This window comes from Pelobates fuscus, chromosome 9, assembly GCF_036172605.1.
Source record: "Pelobates fuscus isolate aPelFus1 chromosome 9, aPelFus1.pri, whole genome shotgun sequence".
NCBI classification, from domain to species: domain Eukaryota; kingdom Metazoa; phylum Chordata; class Amphibia; order Anura; family Pelobatidae; genus Pelobates; species Pelobates fuscus.
In genome coordinates this window covers 87,143,139-87,158,293 of record NC_086325.1, presented here as the reverse complement: position 1 = coordinate 87,158,293, position 15,155 = coordinate 87,143,139, and the positions used below count along the sequence as shown (strand labels likewise).

Below are 15,155 nucleotides of genomic sequence, written 5' to 3'. Positions count from 1 at the left end.
AGATGTCTCTGAACATTTCTCACAATTCTCAAATGTAATACTTGTTGAGCACCCTGGGAAATTTAATTCACAGACAGATGTCTATAAAAATGAACAAGGTTCAAATTCAAAAAAGAATGCTGTGAAGTGATTATTAATTGCTAATCATAGTGTAAATTCTATTTTCAAAATATATTGACAAGCCATTTACTATGTCGAATGACCATAATACCCAGAACCAAATTAGCTATCAATACCCTACAAAATCAGGGCAGGCATATCGTCTGCTCCAAGTGTTTAGAGCATGCTCTAACAGGCAGAATGCAAGATCCCTTGAACTGGGGGTAAACAAGTCCATTTTTATTTCAAGGAAATTTTCATACTTTGCAGCACAATCTGAGCTCAACCATTGTATATTGTGAACACCACATTTTTTGCACTAGTGCTGGTTTACTTTGGGTAATGGGTTTTTACCTATTTTTTTTTTCTTGCAACATTTTTATACATTTTAAAATGTAAGGGGAATTCTCACTTTAGCCTCCAGAACAACTTCAGCTTATTATTGTATTTGTTCTGGTGAGTAGAATCATTACCTTCAGGCTTTTTGCTGTAAACTCTGTATTTTCAGAGAAAATGCAGTGTTTACATTACAGCCTAGTGATAACTCCTCAGATGGCTGCTAGAGGTACTTTCTGGGGCAGTGCTGCACAGTGAGCAGCACTGCTATTCAGTGTCTCCACCCTCTGCATGCAGACACTGAACTTTCCTCACAGAGATGCATTGATTCAATGACTTGTGTTGGCTATGCCCCTGATCTGCCTACTTGACAGTCTCAGCCAATCCTAAGGGGAAGCACTGTGATTGGCTCAGACCACCACTTCTGATGATGTCAGCAGACACAGGCAGTTTCAGAGGCAGACAGGGGCAGAGCCCGCAGCTACTGACTTGAATACAAGTAAGATTTTACTATATTTAGGGAGGCAAGAGGGGACCAGGGGGGCTAGATGGTGGTTTTAACACTATAGAGTCAGGAATACATGTTTGCGTTCCTGACCCTATAGTGTTCCTTTAATATTATGCTTTTGTATCCTTAAATTCAAGAATCAATCATTTGTGAGGTGTGAAAAATAAAATTAAATGCAAAAATCTACACCTTGTTATCATGGATCTGTGTACCTCCATCTTAGGTCCCTGTCAATCATTCTTATAAACACTGCCCTTTGCACATGACAGTCAGTATCTAGAAAGCATCCATATAAGAGGAGAAATTAAACAACATTTCTATTTATTTTCTTTATTTGCCATGTTTGGTTGGCTTTGCCTGGGCTGAACTACATTATGGTGTCATTTGCTAAATCTTGACTATAAATTTAAAAGAAAATGATGCATCTCATGAAAAAAAATAAGTTAACCCAAGTTATGAGTGACTTTCAAGGTTTTACTCCATGCTGTAAATTCCAGAGAAGTTCCTCTTGAAAAGCAATGCGCATGTAAAATGTTCAAAATAGGAACTACTGAATGTGCAGATAGAATGTTTAGAATGTTCTACCCCAATACTTGTCCTCGTAGCCATTTGATACTGTGTATCTCTGACATATATAAGTGCATTTGTATCTAGTATACTATAGAAACCAGTCTCTAGAGATCACTCAGTTGCAAGTGCTTTGTTCACCTCCACTAAATTAAGTAGCAGACTGGAGTGTAAATGTGAGCATGTAAATACCCCATCAAATCAGTAAGAAGAAAATAATAGTCTCAGTTGGAAGTGACAGACCCCCTCAGACCCTCCCCCAAATGGGCCATGATACAGACACCAAGTCAAGTGACAGATATTTTCTTTTTTTGCTCAGCAGTAGCAAATCTAGTGACAGATGTTACTGCAAGTTACAGATCAATCACTAATTAGTGAGTTTACTGGCAGACTGCAAAGCAGGTGGTAACAATACACCCATAACACTATGGAATCAGATAGTAGCAATCTTTACATAATGACTTTAGTGTCAAATCTCCACGGCAGGTGAATGATCACTCTGTCACCATGTCACCACCGAGCAGGATGACCGCGGCTCAGCAGATAATCTATGTTACTAGTGTTTAAAAATGAAAATAATTTTCTGCTTTTTGAACAAAGCGCAGACTTTTCTATTTCTGGGAGAAGTCGCCTTTAGAACAGTAGTAATCGCCTCTCCAGCTGTTACATTTCCATAAATCTCTGCTAGACCTGATTTAGACAAAATTATGCTTTGTCTTGGGGAGACTTCTGAGGAAGAGTCCCCACCCCCCTCCACCCCTCCATAGCAACCTCAGCCCTTCCTTCTACCATGGAAAGGGAGAAGTCACTGTCTCTTAGAAAAAATTGGACCCGTGTGAAAAATAGAACATTGCACTGCCTGGAGGTTTTACATCCTGTTTCTTACACGGAACAAATGCAAAGTTTTATTTAGAATTAAAAACACTTTTCATTTGTAACCATTAACATTCTATAATAAATTATTGATCGGTGAGCCACAAACAGCGATGCCATGAATTACCCAACACTGGGCTTTGTGGCAGACTGCATTGATCTTAATTGCCCCATAACTGAGATTAGTGGCAGTCTGCAAAGCACTGACATAGCAGTCGGCTCACTCCTGATAGCTGACAGCATCTGCAATATATATCCAATGTGCTGCTACATCACTATGCATTCACATAGCTGTATAGGATGTAGCCAAAAGAGGACTATGCAACGCAGATCTAAAGCTACGTTTTTGTAGCTCAGCAGAAATTATCAGAGTAAAAGCCAAAAGTAAAATGTTATCAGTGAATGATAAATGTGTACCTTAGAATACATTATTGGGAAGAGCCCAGTCTATTAACCTTTCAATGATAAGCACATCATATATAGTATATAGGGATAAAATCCCAGAGTTAAAACCGTAGGCAATTATTGAGACAGCAGGATTCTGGAACTTTGCCAGTACCAGGAAATCCAGAAGAGTGGGCAGGTATGAAACAGACTGTAGTTCTATAAAGAGATATCATTAACTCTACCACTCAGATAGGGGGTTTAGTGACAGCCCGCAGAGTGTACAGTGAGTACACGCTGGTTCACACAAGTGCAAGTGACAGAATTCCTGAGATTACGGAGCGGAATTACTGAACATTGAGAGTTACTGAGGAGAATTAGAAAGAGTTATAAAGAATTTCGAGCAGAATCTTCGAGAGTACTGGGAATAACTAAACAGAATTACTGAGAGAACTGAACACTACCAACAGTATTGAGAATTACTGAGCAGTATTCTATCTAGAGCACTGAGAACCACTGAGAAATCGAAGTCTGGTAAAGTAAGAAGCACAAATTGGAGCAGGGGTGTTAAACTGCACCTGTCTTAAAAACTAGTCAGGTAACTGGCCGTCCTGTCTACCATATGCCAGTTTTTTTTGTGCAGGTGTACAATACACTTTTCAGCACGGCATCCTAGTAGGACATAAACAAAAATAGAGAGAGATTGATCAAGGACAAAAAAATTACCATCACTATGGAAACCAACATTATATATATATATACTAATTGTTTAATTTTAATAATGGTCTTGAATAAACCTGAGATATTTACATTCTTAATGAACATCTGTGATCTGTCTCAGAATTCATGAAGTTACTAAGCCACCTGATGAAGTGACCTAAGGGTGACAGCCATGTGTATGTTCACCTGCACTCAAGCAGGTCTTTATTGGCTGATCCTGAGATCTGATTGTGGCATCTATTGACCGTGACATTAAAGCATTACTGACTAACAGCTGATCTAACAATTAGTTTGCTTCACGGTTACTAACATATATAGAAATAGTAAGTTATTTGAAGGCAGGGAAATGTTCATCACGGGGAGCTATAAAATGAACACGTTTAATTCTGCATTGTAGCATGTAGCAATCAATTATTGCTTCTCTAAAAATAAAACTCATCATCCTCTGTCTTATAAATAAAAAGATAACTTGATGCTACCTGCTGATTAAAATGTATAGTTTGGTATAGTAATTTAGTTTATGTGTAAATTAGCACAATTAATGGAATCCGTACACAGTAAATATAATAACTAGTTGCCATTACGTTGAGATTTTGGTATTTCTCTTATTCTTATTATATGATCAATAAATTGCATCTTTCTCTCCCAGCTTAAGTTTCACACTGAAACCATAGGTATACAAGAGCCTTAAAGGACTAAAAGTGGACAGATCAAAACAAATGCAACTATGGCACACTCAGCTATTGTGGCCTATTTACAGCGGCCTATCTTTCGCAAACCATTAACAAGAACTGGGAGAAGATTTAAGAAGAGTCCAGTCACAGGATTTGCTACGTAACACAAAAAGTCCAAAGTTTACCTATATGAAATTGAAGGTTTATATTGGAAAATAGTCAACATCAATAATATGAATAATGCATCAGCATATTGAAATAGCAGTTTTCAAGCTCCCACAGGAGACTGTGGTATTGTAGCTACAAAGCAAAATTTCTGGTGGAAACAACTTAACTAAAAATAATTTCTCAACAGGATATGGTCAATATTTCTCCACCACAAGTTATGACATCAAGATTTATTCTGCATAGAATCCCATAGCATATTCAGGCGCTGTTTATATTTAATAGTACCACACATGGGCAAGATATAATAACGAACTTTATAGCAGCACTCCCCACACCTGGACACCTCTCACATACAGTAAAGCTTATAGTAGTATAACCCAGCCTGCCTAAAGGGTTACTCTTAGCATCATAACCATTATCGTACTGGCTATGGTACCAGGAGTGTCCTGGCTGGTTCCCCGGTAATGGGGCACACCATTTTGCAATGGTTTGCCCCTTACCTGGATCTACACCGGGATTTGATGCTCCCTGGTGGGCAAGTGGCACGCTTCTAGCTTCTGCGGAGCTGCAGAACCCGGAAGTCACAGTGGCCAACATTCATTGGCAAAGACCATCAGCTGACAGCTCTCAGCCAATGGCTGATATTGGCAACGTAAATTGCACAGATTTGGCATCCTGAAATCTGAAGACACCCGTATAACTCTGTGGGAGGTGGAGTTACATATCCGTCAGTTATGGGGTCTTTATATGGATGTGCAGCGAAACACTGTACATTCAGACTCCAGGAACTAGGACCACTTCGAATCACTGAAGTTGTCATGGTGCTTCAAGTTTCTCTTTAAAATGCTTTGTGAAAGTGTTTAAAAGTTAAAATAGTCTAGGAAAAGCATGCCAGCTCATCCTTCAGTACTCTATTGTGACAGTAAGCACACTATTAGAGGTATGAAGCATAGATTTACTAGATTTGCTTCTAGGAGTACAGATGATGGAGTCAATAAGAGCAAGCGTGTGAGCAACATGACATTACATGCATGTACAGTTGATGCAACACACCTAACATGTATATGATTTACACAATTTGAGGCACAATCACTCTGAAGGCATCTCACTGTGAAAATAATGAAAATTGGGACCTTTTTTTTCCATTTTATTATAATATATAAAAACAAATCCAGCCTGGACTGACCATAAATATCTATTTACTCTGAAAACACCCAAAAACTGTAAACAGCAATTCAGAGATTATATTAGTGATTTAATGAGAAACACGTGACTTTAATGCGTTTAGACCTAAATCTACAGTCTTTATTTTGTCCAGTGCAGTCCTGACGTTATCTGTTCTTTATCATATCAGCAGGGTTCAACGCATAAACCGATAGTAACACATTTACAATAAAATCAACGCTGGATGTAAACATAAGACAAAGACTAAGGTTCACATATACAGCAATTTAACTAACTAGTTCTACATATGAAGGAAAGAATCAATAAGAACGTAATCTTAGAAAGATTGTTTGTCTTTCACTTTATCAGTTTCCTTAACAAGTTTGATAAGATGATCAGTCCACACAGACATTCTTGATTGCCATTTGAGACATTTGAGCTCAGTGTACCTTGATATACTTAGCATAACAATGAATCTGTTATGGAACTTTATGTTACAATTAATTTATGCATATACAGTATATGATTACATATAGTATTGTACAGTACATTATATACTATATTATTATAGAGTACCGTATATGATATTCTATATTACTGTTACAGTGTATGCTATACTATATTATTATTACAGTATATGGTATACTATATTATACAGTATATGATATTCTATATTACTGTTACAATGTATGCTATACTATATTATTATTACAGTATATGGTATACTAGATTATACAGTATATGATATGCTATATTACTATTACAGTATTTGCTATACTATATTATTATTACATTATATACTATATTATTATTACAGTATATGATATGCTATATTACTATTACAGTATATGCTATACTACATGATGACACTTTATGAGATACTATATTATTATACAGTATGTGATATGGTATATTAGTATACAGTATGTGATATACTACATTATTATTAAACGGTTTATGATATGCTATATTAATATTCAGTATGTGATATGGTATATTAGTATACAGTATGTGATATACTATATTAGTATTACAGTATATGGTATACTATATTATACAGTATATGATATGCTATATTACTATTACAGTATATGTTATACTATTAGTATTACAGTATATGGTATACTATATTATTACACGGTTTATGATATACTATATTAATATTCAGTATGTGAAATACTACATTATTATTACAGTCTATGGTATACTACATGATGACACTGTTTATGATATAATGTATTATTATACAGTATGGTATATTAGTATACAGTATGTGATTTACCATATCATTATTACAGTATATGGTATACTTTAAGATAATACAGTATATGATATAGTATATTATAACTAAATGGCCAGTTGTGTAAATGTACACAGGTATTACAAATGTTATTCTAAAGGTAATGGACTAAATGTGGATTGGGGCTTCTTGGCACACTGCTGAAGTTTTATGAGTGCTTAGCTCCTTCTCATTGAGGTCCAACCATGATGTCAATGTATGGGTTTATATGCAGTACACAAGCTTGCTGTGTGTTAGTTTATACCAGTTACTTCTCCCCCCTCCACCCACCTTAATTTGCTTTCTCTTCATTTAACTATTGTATGTTGTTTTTTTTTTTTGTTGTTTTTTAATTCTCCAACCCATGACAGATTTAACACACCCTGGGATGGGTTTCTGCTGCTTCAGATTCTGCATTACAGCTATCTTAGTTTCACTGTGTTGATAAAGTGAGGAACTCCCGAAAGCTTGTCACTACAAATTACTGTTAGCCCAATAAAAAGGGATTATAAGATACTGCAATACTTCATTATTTTATATGTGGTCTGATCCGTGAGATTTTATGAGGTGAAACACCTTATGACAGGTTAACTGGAAAAGCATCTCTCCTAGATCTAACTGGACTCCAACTCCCACAAATCTCTTTTACTCCAAAAAGATAGATATAGGATATTAATTCAAACAACAACTGTAAAGTGAAGTGGACTATGTGACACCCCTGCATTATGATCCAAAGACATCTTTATTAGATACTTAGAACACTCTTATTACATATACACATTACAAGGCTAGTAACAATTCTACCTAACACAAAGTATATAAATGTGAAATAATATTGGATTAATAATGTCCTACTTTTAACTGATGGCTGCTGATTTATAAAGGCTACCACTTGATATGAAATATTTACATATAAATGAAGGGCAGTGCTACATCATGATAAATGAATCAGCTCACATTTGTTAGGTAGAGACAATACAAGGTTTGCAACCCACTGAAATAAACAAATAACTTTGAATACTAAATAAAAAACAAACACACTTTTTTTTAATGTTTTAAATAAATACAATACATTGTTGGTTGTGTGTCTTATTGCATTGGTTAAGCCAATCTGACCATTGATCTTCAAGCAAAACTGCACATATGGGTAACTAAGGGGGGAAGGGAGAAAGCACAAGGATGGGTGGAACTAAATGAAGTGCCAGCATGATTTTATATATGAACCAGGAAAAAAAACGTTTCATCTGTAACAATGTATACAAAATACAGAATAAAATCAGCAGGGAAAATAAAATAATAATAAAACAATGGATTGAATCTCCTATCTGCAGAGGCTTATATAGCCCTGACTATCCAATTTAAATTTAAAAAAAAAATTGCTTTATTACATCAGGTTGATAACATAGAATTAAAGGGGAGGTTATTGTATATTGACAGCTTAACAAATGAGTCCCTGTCTAACCCTGGACAAAGACTGATATACATATGGAGGCCCATTACTGGGTTTTCCAGTTAAAAGAGCAGGTGTTTTCGCTGAATGCACAAAAGGCAAAGAGAATAATATATGCAAAGTGGATTTATCCCATGGACTGCAGAGAGTCTCTAGGCAGATGGCACGGACGGACTGCAAGCTCTTTCGGACAGGAGATTCCCATTACCCAATATCTCTGGCCATCTGCATGTTCTTGCATTACAATGCAAACAGCTCAGGTGATTGGCTTCAGTCAGCGAGCACAAAGTAATAATTCTAATATAAACATACGACAAACCTGCACCTTTTTTTATGTTTTAACCCTTCGACTGCCAAAGGCCAGTAAACCATGTCCACTGGCAGCGAAACCAAATCTGCACTTCAGATTTAAACACATTTGCAGTAATGTCTCTACGAATGTCACCGACATAGACCCGGGTGAAGTTAGTACAAGTGCAGTAGAGGGGGAAAAAAAATGCCAAATTAATCCAGAACTCAGTAACAAAATAGAATGGAAATATCTACTACTGACTTTATAAACCCAATACTCACGGCATTGTACCACGCATAACAAAAAGAGGATTCAACTAAACAGAGAACAGAGAACACAGCCTGAAACAGATGCAGACAGAATGATAGCTAGTGACACAGAAGGCAGGCGTGACAGTCTATATAAAAGATCATCGACAAAATCTTAACACTGATAAAATAAATATATCAAATGAACTGTCACAAGGATTGGCAGCAAAAGGGTTAAATCCAAGCTGTCATGAGAAAATGGCTCGAATGTAGCCCCAGCTAAAATTCTGCAGGTTGCGCCAATAAGAATAGCCCAGCACAGGCCATTCCCTGCCGCTGTTGAACCCACGACAGCATGGGCTGCAGCATGATAGTGTAGGAATAAAGGCATTACCTGGCACAGACCCTGGCATGCTTCATCTGCTGTGCCCCATTCACAGTGACAATTCCTAACGGAAGGGAAACCCCGGCTCAGTCCATCTGCAGAACCGCTGCCATCATTTATCCAGCTTCTGACCTCCAATGCTCACATTAGTGACTTGGATGCTTCAGCTGCCTCCTTGCTGTTCCCTAGCCCATGATGTCACCGTCTTTCTCCAGCCCTGATTGGCCGCCAGGCGGCTGATAATACTACTACTAATAGCATAGGAGGGCTGGGATAGGCAAATCTTTTGTTTCAAAGCAGGAAGTGCAGAGAAACCTTTAGAGCCAGAGAGGGAGGGAGCTAAAATAAATGTGATGCTTTCAGTAACACTAAGGCAAGCTGCACTGTGTGTGGCCAAAAGTGTGATTCCTTTAGGAGCTTGCACTGCAGCTGCAGGACATAACTAAATACATGTGTCCATTGTGAACCCACTAGCTCCTTTAGCAAAATACAAGACACTTCTTCAGCACGACCTCTTACTGCTTCACTCACAGGGCTTGCATTACTTCAACCGCTTTCTCTTTTGTGAACCAAATGATTAACCCATGCATGACAATGGAGCTTATTCGCTAAACTGAGTTATGAGTTAAAATAACAAACAAACAAAATGATCAAAAAAAAAAAAAATCGACTTTAGAGAATTTTCTAAGCGCCACTAAAACCCAAATGGTTTGTCTGCTTAAACTGGGGGGTGCAAGGGCATTCCTGGAACCATAACCACTACAGCATGTTGTTGTGGTTATGGCGCTTGGAGTGTTCTTTTAACCTATTTTCATATAGTACAGCGCTGCAGAATTTGTTGGCGCTTTATAAATAATAATAATAATAATAATAATATAGTAAACCATTGTTATAAAGAGGAAAATGTCAGTATACATACGTACATTTAGGATAGTCTCCCATGATAGATATGTTGCCAATAATCCCTGCGTAAGTATGGCATTTGTTGTTGAATGACATTTCACTCTGCATTAAGATGATGCTCAGTGCTGGATGTGATGGCTCTGCGTTCTGCACTATTATGGCATTCACAGTTGTACATAATGGGTGTCACTGGTGAACTGGAATAGCATTCAGGACTGGGCATTGTAGCTTTTTTTGGATGTGGTGCTAGGATGGTATACAAGGCAGGCCATAATGGCATTCAGCTGTGCACTCAAATGGGATTTGGTGCTGGACATAATGGTTTCCAGCTGTGTACTCTTACAGTATGCAGGCTGGGGCATATTGGCATTTAGTTGTGAACTAGGATGGACTTCCAAAACCCTAAAATTGAGAATGTCCTGCTGTAATCGGGACATTTGGGGAACTGCTTTCAGTGCTGGGCAAGATACTATTCAGCTCTGGATTAAGACTCAGCATGCAGTCATCCAGTTCTATGTCCCTCTGTTCTCGTGTCAGTAGTGGTGGGGTGTTCTGCCATCCTATACCCCGGTCTACCTAGTACCCAAAACTGTATCAACCTCAGGCCTTCATACCATTCCTGCCTCCTCATTGTTCTTTGGCATGTTTTCCTTATTACGTGACCCTTTTTGATTATTGCTTGACTCAGACACTTTGGAATCTGAATTTCTTTCTCTTAATACCATCTTTGAGTTTCCTTGTCAGATTTTGTCATTTTGTCCTTCATAAAGCCTGGATCTGCCCCTACCACTATGGTGTACGCACACTTTTCCCTCCTTGCACCTTGGTTTACAAATCATCTTATTGTCTGAATCATGTACTACATTCTCATTTTGCCTTCAATATACCTTTTCTTTCAATGTATAATCTTTATTAGAATTGTTTCAAGAAGTACAACAATGAAATAGAATGAACTCAAAACTCACATATGGCAAATATATAGCTGATAAACATTTTTTCATATTATTATGTACTATATGCCAGTATGCATCAAAAATAATAAAAAAAAAACATTAAGAGTTCAAATCCAAAGAAGGGTGGTAGAGGTAGAAGGAAAGCAGTAATAGGAACTTCAATAGCTTGTTGGGGGTTTAAGGGGTATAAATGTGTTGGTTCTCATAGAATACATCCCAGTCAGACCAGAATTTCTTAAATTTCAACAATGTGTTTAGGTTTATGTGAGCCATCTCCTCGTAAGTGTTCAATGTTTGTATTACTAGATGTATAGTTGGAGGAGTACGAGGTTTGCATTGTCTAGCTATACAGTTCTTGGCTGCAGTGAGAATGTGGAGGATTAAAGATTGTCTTGGACTTCTCAGAGCTAATATATCTAGCAGGAAGCATTTGGGGTTTTTAAGGAAGCTGAATGGATATGATCTTGCTAATGAAAGAGTGCCCTTCTGACCAAAATGTCCCGATGGATATGCAATCTCAGAAGGGTTAAGGATCCTTTAGTGGTCCATGTTTAATATAGATCTGAGGAGTTAGGATAGATATGGGCTAGGTGTTCTGGTGTCAAGTGCCAGCTGAACCATAGCAAATCATAGCTTGTTTCCAAATGTTTCGACAAGACTTCTCACATAGATGATAACTGCCTTCACTTGGTTGCAAAGGTGCAAATCGGGTGTATGGAGTTTCAGGGATGTGAGATTTGCGAAAAAGAGATAGGGACAGGGAGACAGTATTTTAGATTTGCAGTGCAGTGTAGTAGTGCAGCCGCACCACCACATCTCTTGGGACATCTCCTGCCAGATTCCAAGACTTGGGGAGATGATGTGCTTAGTCTATGAGCCACTCAGATTCAGGAAGAGCTGGCAAAATGGCTCTAAATGTGGACAACAAGTACTGTGGCAACTCATCTGCTATGACCGATTCTGGTACGTTGCGCATCCTAATGTTGTTTCTGCAGACGTGATCTTCTGAATCTGTGCATTTGGAGATTGACCCTTGCATGTTCAGCAGCAATTGAAGTCAGCATGTCCACAACTTCGTTGTGTGTTTCACACATTTCATCTAGGATGGCTTCCACTCAGTCACTGCGATCTGCTAGGGCCTAGAGTTTGCAATGGAGATCTGCCATGACAGCTTTGAAATCAACCATCAGGATTGTCCCAAGGTCTTGGAGCATGCCATAGATCTTCGTCTCTGACGCAGGGTAAGTTTCAGAGAGCTGATTCCGAGGTGGTGTGTGAAAGTTGCGACAGCACCACCGGGAATCTGCCTGCTTGCATCCCCTGGTTTCTGTCTCAATGTGAGAGTCCAGGTGGATATAGTGTTTCTGCCATCTTACTGTGCGTGGAGGGAGACATCAGAGGGGCTATCCTGTGGTAAAGTAGGTATTTTTTATGCAAACATTAGCTCTGTAGCTCGAGCTGTGACCTGTACTGAGTCTGGGGCACTCAAAGTGTGCGTCCTCCCACTATTAAGCTCTGGCCTTCGATATGCCTTTTACCACTATTTCCTTATGCAATATCTGTAATTTCACCAGATATGGCATGAACAACGAACTCTACTCGTTGACTGCCCTACATAACTGTGGAGTGCCAATTACTGTCCTATATATTACTGCAATGCAACGTCACTGTTCTATGCCTCCTGTGTCTATGCAATCCTCATTATTAGCTTTTTGTGACATTCAGTATGATTTGCAACAGTGACTGAGATTTAACAAGACACTTTTTTTCATTGCCTTTGGTTAAACATGCAGAAACTACATGGGGTCTGTGTTTTTTTACAACAGATTACATATAACTTTTTGGCTAATATTTATGAGGATATGTAAGAGAATACTTGCCATTTTAAAACTGCACTGTGTCGTGCTTAGATTTACACAATTCGAAAACTCAATCCAGGTAAATAAAAATGTCAGAATGAAGTTTCTTGGTGATGGTGAAATAAACTGTCACACAGAGACATGTTATCAGGAAGTGCTGGACTATCTTTTCAGTATGAGTATCAAATAACACCAATAACACCTCAACACTGTGATAACACCTTGTCAAAGGGGTCTTTATAGCATTGGGGAATACAATGATGCTACAGCAAGCAGTTTATTTGTGGACCGGGTTTATCAAATATAATATGTATCTACTTCGGTAATGACCCACTAAGATCACATAAGGACCTATTTTGGTTAGGGATTACTAATATAAGTAAAGCATTAAAATATATGCACATATTGTTAATTTCATCAGTGTAAAGGAATACTATAGGCATCAAAACAAGTTTAAAGGGACACTCCAGGCACCAAAACAACTTAATCAAAATTCAGTTTTTATGGTGCCAGGAGACCCCTGGAGGCACTCTTACCTCAAGGGATTAAACCGTTTGCGAACGGTTTAACACCAAAGTTGCCTCCAGCGGCGATGTCCACTCCCCCCCCCCAGGGCGGCATCCGGCTTCAGGAAGCGCAGGTGCCTGCTGGACAGGGGCGACGCTGATTGGCTAAGAAAAGTTTAATTAAAAATTTATGGGAAGCAAATATATAATATAAGTTTCTTGCATGTGAAATCACAGACATTTCGGCTTCTACAATAAGCTCTGCCCAGAAATTGAAACAATCAGTAACTTAGTGCTGTAACAATGAGGTAATAACATATATCGCTCAGGCTGTAGAAAGCTGACAGTAAAATGTCAACTACCAGAAGTCCTTGTTGCACAGCCTCCTGATGAGATCGCATATAATTTTATTGATAGTAGGAAGTAGTGGACCCTCTAGTTACATATTTGAGGAGATGGGCTGAAAATTGAAATGGGGTTTGCAAATTGTTGCGCAATGCGCATAGTGAGACACCTGTGTACCATAACCTTTGCAGGAAGCATAAAGAGTGTCACTTTAAAACCTGGCGAAACCCAAATTATTTTATTTTATTTTTAAGGCGGTGATTACAACTAATCTGAGCTAGATATGCATCCTATAAAATATACCAGATAATGTTCTATTTAACCCCTTAAGGACACATGACGTGTGAGGCATGTCAAGATTCCCTTTTATTCCAGAAGTTTGGTCCTTAAGGGGTTAAACTGGGCAATTCAAACACTTATTAGAAGATTGTTGATGGAAAACACATTCCATGGGGTTCCATTGGGAGTCTATGGTTTCAGTACAATTTGTAAACTGCTTTTTAATAAGCACATCTCTTTGAAATGTAAGAGTCTGTTATTGCTAGTATAGGTGAGTGCTTTGTAATAGGATAGCCTTGTCTACTCATTTACTAGATGTGCTAGAGCTCTGCTATATCACTAACCTCCCCCCCCCCCCCCCAACAAAAAAAAAAAAGGTAACATGCTATTGATGGCTAGTTTTGGAAAGCCACCATGTCCCTATCTAACTTGCTGAGAATTGTGGATATGGTTAATAAGGTCCTTGGTTAAAAATGAACAAAAGAGGAGATCTAACAGAGTATTGCAGACAGATTGTGCCTTTTTGGGTTAAATATATTAAATCATTTTTTTTTGTTAGGGTTTTTTTGCGTGTGTGTGTGTGTGTGTGTGTGTGTGTCTCTAAGTGGTAATTTCTGAACGTATGCCATTGTTCACACTAATGCAACATATTTATCAACTATGTCTGAGGTTTATCAAAAGAAGAATACAGGTTTGTCACAATGCTGCCATTCATGCACATTAGCTGACCAATGCTTAGCATGAGAAAGCACTGCATTGGCTGAGATCATCAAGTTTGATGATGTCAGTCAAGGAGGCTGAGGGAGAGCCAACCGAAAGGACACCCGGTGGTGCTGGGAAAAGGTGAGTAAAATCCAGGTGCCAGCCACCTAAATAGCGCTATTAGAATTATAATGTCAGATACACACTTGTGTATTCTTGACACTTTAGTGTCCCTTTAAAAGTTTTTTTTCACATTTGTGTAATATCCTCAGATATAAATATTGTCAGCACTTAAAAGTTAAGTATTTTCAGTTAATAAGTATGTTTTTGATATTTAAATAAAATCTGACTTTTTTTCTAGCCAAAGTTGAGCTAAGATTAAAACCTAAATCCTAATATCACAGTTTGATCATCCATCTGCTGCTGGATTAGAAATACTTGAACTAAGCATGATGGGTGTC

The 15,155-nt window shown here is 38.1% G+C and overlaps 1 protein-coding gene across 2 annotated transcripts in view; it reads right to left on the bottom strand.

Moving 5' to 3' along the window:
• Window positions 1–15,155, bottom strand: part of PAK3 (p21 (RAC1) activated kinase 3) — a 215,845-nt gene that overhangs the window by 115,133 nt on the left and 85,557 nt on the right. The window contains exon 1 of one of the 2 annotated variants that reach the window (XM_063432152.1): window positions 9,157–9,318. The exons of the other annotated variant lie outside the window; for it this stretch is intronic. The gene's annotated coding sequence lies outside the window, so the exon portion shown is untranslated. Of the gene's footprint in view, window positions 1–9,156; window positions 9,319–15,155 lie in introns of those variants that run through there. 2 annotated transcript variants of the gene reach the window in all.